Genomic DNA, 6,000 nt, shown 5'->3' on the forward strand with positions numbered 1-6,000 from the left:
CAGAATCATTAATAAGCATTGATAGGATGGACAGTCCCAAACAGCTGGCGCCTAACGTTGGGGTCAGGGCAGGCCACTCTCACAAGAAAAATGGCTTCTCCATCAACTCCACCTACTGATCTGCCAAGGAGGGAGAAATGTGCTTTGCCCTTGAGATGCCATCTACAGATGAGGTTTTCCTGGAGTTCTAGTTCTAGTCTCTGGGCTTGAGTGAGTTGAAGAGGAATGGTGATCCAACCAAAGAGCATGGAATTAGGACCCAGTCGCCTGACCTTGCAGATTTCTTCATCAGACCCTAGTGCTTCCAGGGGAATAGAACGGGAAGCTGCGGCCAGAGGGAGCCCTGGGAAATCAGCAAACCCTTTACCAAGAGCGGTGCTCTGCTGGGGGCGTGGCTTGGGTTACCATGGGAACCTGGTGGTATTTGCTGGGTGTAGGTGCCAGAGTGTGGCCTGGCTGACAAAACTCAAGGCTACTATTTGGGGATTGAGAACCAAGGGCAAACCCCAGAATTAACGCCTGGGAGAAGCAGATGTGAGGAGAAAGATGAGCATGTCGGCTGCCTAGGGAGGGCAGCAGGGATCTGAGGGACCAGAGTTGGCTGACCAGAGCTCTCTCAGAGTGTGTCCACTGCCCATTTAGCAGCTACTCTCCAGCCGCCTGTGTCCTTCGGAGCAGCTGCGAGGAGAGCACCCCGCCCTGCCTTCTAATTAGCACTAATTAGGTAAATGCTGAGACGATCTCTCCCTCCCTTCCCCCTCACTCCCCACCTCCCTATAAAGACAACCGAGAGATTCAGAGAGAGGTCAAAAAGAGACTTCCAAATGGAGACAGGCAAGCGTGACACGGCGTGAATACCAAACAGCCACCGTCCAAGGAAAGGGGAGAGGGAATAAGAGGGACCCGAGGCTTTGAGAATGTGATCTGCTTCTAGGGAGGTGCTGAAGCAGGGGAGGGAGGAAACGGGATTAGGAAAAGGGGGAAGTTTAGGGGTGCATGTCACTTTCCCAGCCTGAACTCAGGCTTCCTTTCCTTTGGAACAATCTAAAGAAGGGATATCTTCTTTAGAAGCAGAGTCCCTGGGATGCACAAGCAGTTAATACTCTAGTCCGCTAGCTAGAAAGCTGGAAGTTCAAGTTTACCCAGAGGCACCTTGGAAGAAAGGCTTGGTGAGCTACTTCTGAAAAATCTGCGATTCTGACACACACTGGGTCACCATGAGTCCAAAGTGACTTAACAATTGGTTTTGTTTGTTTAATGTTACTAGTCTTCTGAGGGTTTGCTTCTTCAAGGAAAGGTTAGACTCAGGATCCTGGGATTTTCCATGCTTATGGGTCTGGTTCTTTTCATGATAATGAGATGGGAGGGCAGGGCCTAAATTTACTGCAGCTCTGGGCTACGTGCAAAGTCAGATGCAGGAGAGCACCAATGGACACAAGTAATACATGTATGTTCAACCACATCCAATCACATACTCATACACATCCTCAGTCCCACATATCCAAGGGAAAGCAGCTCTCCCTTTGTTTATCATTCCCCTTAAGGGGTCCTGCTATGGCACTGTAGGATAAGCACTGGACTGCTAACTACAAGGTTGGTGGTTCAAACCCACAGATGGCTCCTTGGAAACCCTAAACAGCACTTAACAATAACAACAATGGTTTGAAAGACTCCGTACTTAGAATCTTGCAGCACTGGAGAATATGGATGGAATATAGGCAGGTGAGGCAGAGGGCAAGGCTTTCTGGGACTGGGCTGCTCCTGCTGCTAAGGCTAGTGGAAGAGTGGGTGGGGCTGAGCACACTCTTCCCTCCTTACTGACTTCCCCAGGCTCTCTCCTGCTGCCCTCTCAGCCAACCTCTACAATAGCTCCAGCTGCAGTTGCAGCAGTTGCTGTTAAGAGGACAACTAAAAGTGGGCTCTCATGAGGTTTTTTTCCCCAAAGCTTTTTATTTTGAATTGAGTTAAGGTTTACAGAGCAGGTCATCAGTTTTACATTCAACAAATCATATACTTTGCTTCATTACAATGACTGCAACCCCCTCCATGTACTATCAGTTAAATAGTTGTCAAGTGCCCTTGATTCCGACTTATAGTGCCACCCTGTTTAGGGTTTCAGAGGAGCTGCTGGTGCTCTTCAACCACTAATCCTGTGGTTCAAACCAATCTTTTGGTTCTGTGTTTTGTGTTTTATCCTATAGCGCCACACTAGGACTCCTCAGTTAACAGCATTTACCTCTATTCACTTGCAATCCTTCCTGTATCTCCTGCTACCTTCATTTTTCCTTTGTCAACTTCCCACTTCTTGTATATTACCTAAGGAGCTCTGGTAGCGTAGTGGTTACAAATCGGGCTGCAAACCTTAAGGTCAGTGGTTCGAAACTACCAGCCACTCTGCGGGAGAAACAACAACATACAACATGGGTTAACATAGGTGATATCTAGCCCTTGAGTAATTTTTCCTTCCCCTCTCCAACCGTCATAAAATGTTTCTTTTCTCAAGAAAACCTTTTCTTAATTTTTTACAACAGTGGTCTCATGCAATATTGTCCTTGGCATGATATCCTCCAGGTACATCCATGTTGTGAGGTGTTTTGCAGATTCATTATTATCCTTCAATGTACAATAGTATTTCATTATGTATTTGTAACAAAGTTTGTTTAACCATTTTTCTGTTGATGGGCATTTAGACGGTCTCCATCTTTCTGCTATTGTGAATAGTGTCGCAATAAACATGGTGGCGGTGGTGTGCAGTGGAGTCGGTTCCGACTCATAGAGACCCTGTACAGGGTTTCCGAGGCTGTAAATCTTTACGGGAGCAGAAAGCTTCATCTTTCTCCCGCGGAATGGCTGGTAATTTCAAACTGCTGACCTTGAGGTTAGCAGCCAGAATCGTAACCACTACGCTACCAGAACTCCTTGCAATAAACCTGGGTGTGCATATATCTATTTGTGTCACGGCTCTTCTTTCTTGAGGATATATGCTAATTAGAGGAATTGTTAAGTCATACAGGATTTCTAGCTCCAACTTTTTGAGAAAATGCCATACTGTTTTCCACAGTGGTTGCACCATTTTATAGTACCAGCAGTGTAATAGGGTTCCATTCTCGCCATACCCTTTCCAGGATTTGTTGTTTTCTGGTTTGTTTTTTTAATTTTAACTTTGCTATTAATGTATAAGATGGTATCTCATTGTTGTTATGGTTTGCATGTTTATGTATGTTGTCCTTGTTGTTAAGTGCTGTTGAATCATACATATATATATATATATATATATATATTTCTTGTTGTGGTTGTGAAGTGCTGTTGAGTCAGTTCTGACCCATAGCGACCCTGTTGCTATGTATAGGGTATACATACCCTTAATTATGTTGAGGAATTTCCCTTTTACTCCTATTTCGTTGAATTTTTTTATCAGGAATGAGCATTGGATTTTGTCAAAAGCCTTTTCTTATACCGATTGATATGATCACGTGATTCCTGCCCCCCTCCTCCCCATGTTGCTTATGTGGTGGATTTCATTGAGTGTTTTTGTAATAGTATATATATATATTTTTTTTTTTTTTTTTATTTTTTTTTTTTTTTTGGTGGGGGGATGTATTGTTAGATTCTATTGGCTAGGATTTTGTTGAGAATTTTTGCATCTGTGTTCATAAGGGATTGGTCTATAATTTTCTTTTTCAGTAATGTATTTGCCCAGTTTTTGTATCTGCCTACTTCATAAAATGAATTAGGGAGTTTTTCATCCTCTTCTGTATTCTGGAATAGTTTGAGTGGAATTAGTGTCATTTCCTCTCTGACTGGTAGAATTCACCAGTAAAGCCATCTGGACCTGGCCTTTTTTTAGTTGGGAATTGTTTAATGACTTGATCAATTTCATCTCTTGTTATAAGCCTGTTCAAGTTTTCTGTCTGTGTTAGGTAGGTCTAGAAGTTTGTCTAGTTCTTCTAGGTTTTCAGATTTGTAGGGTTGAGATTCTTCATAGCATTCTGCTATTATCCTTTTTATTTTCATTGGTTCTGTTGTGATGTCATCCATATAATTTCTTACTTATTAATTTGTATCTTCTCCTTGTTTTCTTTTGTTAGATTTTCCAATCATTGGTTGGTTTTATTAAGCCTTTTAAAGAACCAGCTTTTTGTCTTGCTGTTTCTTTCTATTGTTATTCTGTTTTCTATTTCATTTATTTCTGTTCTAATCTTTATTGGAGTCCTAGAGTGGCACTGTAGGATAAACACTCAACTGCCATATTGGTTTGAACCAATACAGGGTTGTTATGAACCAGAACCTACAGCACTTAACAACAACTATTCTCTAATATTTTTTTTCTTCTGGTGACTGTAGGTTTACTTGGCGTTTCTTTTTCTAATTGTTGGAGATGTTATGTTAAGGTCCTGATTTTGGTTCTTTCTTCTTTTTGGATGTGTGTGTTTGTTGCTATAAAATGTTTGTTGCTGTGTTGCAAAGGTTTTGGTATGTTGTGTTTTCATACTTCTTTGTTTTAAGGAATTTTTTATTTGTTCTGTTACCTAGCAGCTTTTAAGCAGAGTGTTATTCAGTTTCCATGTACTTGATTTGTTTTCCTTGCTCTTCCTATTGTTGATATCTAATGTTATAGCATTGTGATCTGAGAAGATTCTTTATATTATATTTTGAAGCTTTTAATTTATTAAGGGTTGCTTCATGACCTAACATATGGTCTGTTCTGGATAATGTGCCATGTACACTGGAAAACAATGTGTATTGTGCTGTTGTTGGGTTGAGTGCTCCATATATGTCTATGAGGTCAAGTTGATTGTGTTGGTTAGTTCTTCTGTGTCGTTGTTGATTTTCTTTCTAGTTGTTCTGTCCGTCATCAAAAGTGTTATACTAAAATCTCTTACTATTTTTATAGAGTTGTCTGTATCTTTCTTCAGTTCTATTGTTGTTGTTAAATGCCGTCGAGTCGGTTCCGACCCATAGCAACGCTCTAGTGGGTTTCCAACGAGCAACTGGTAAGCTTGAACCACCAACCTTACAGTTCAAACTGCCTTTGCAGTTTAGCGCATTAACCCACAGTGCCACACCAGTACTCATTTCTATTAGAGTTTGATTATATATTTTGAAGCTCTTTCATTGGGGACATAGATATTTATGATGACTATGTCCTCTTGTTCAATTGTCCCCTTAATCATGATAGAATGCCCTTCTTTATTTCTTATGCTGGTTTTGGCTTTAAAGACTGTTTTCTCAGAGATTGAAATGGCCACTTTTTATTGCCATTAGCATGATATATTTTTTCATCCTTTGATTTTTAGTCTATTTCTGTCTGTGTGTGTAAGATGTATGTCTTGTAAACAGCATATTAAAGGAGCCTATTTGTTAAAATACATTCTGCTACTTTCTGTCTCTTGATTGGTGTATTTAACCCATTGACATTCAGTGTAATTATCAATAGGTATGAATTGATTTCTGTCATTTTGCTGTGCATTTGTGTGTGTGTGATGCTGGTTTCTTTGTTCCACATAATTTGGTGCACTGAGTTCATTTTATTTGTGGATTTTGATTTCATTTTCATTTTTGTTGTGTTAATCTTTACTAAATCTTTCTGATTTCCTCTTTTTTATTTTGATGTCAAGGTATATTAATTTTCTTTGGCATTACACTATAATGTATCAGTTTTCCCCCATTTAAAACAGTGTTTTATGTTGAAATCTACTTCCTCAACATTTAGAAGCTCTGTATCCACACGATTCTCTCTGTGTGCTTTATAGTTCACTTCATTGCAAATTGATATCTCTGGTTCCCTGTTTTATGTTTTGTACATTTCTTTTACTTTAAATAGTTCTATAACTGGATTGAGTTCTGGATGGTGTTGTCATATATGTTTATCTCAGGTTGTTGTCTGCTGTTGGTCCCAAGTGAAAAAAAAACCCCTAAAAATTTTTTATCAAGTTGGTCTGATCATTATAAATTCCTGTAATTTCTGTTTATCTGGAAATTTTCTAATTTAACTCTCAT

This window comes from Chrysochloris asiatica, unplaced genomic scaffold (genome assembly GCF_000296735.1).
Source record: "Chrysochloris asiatica unplaced genomic scaffold, ChrAsi1.0 scaffold00008, whole genome shotgun sequence".
NCBI classification, from domain to species: domain Eukaryota; kingdom Metazoa; phylum Chordata; class Mammalia; order Afrosoricida; family Chrysochloridae; genus Chrysochloris; species Chrysochloris asiatica.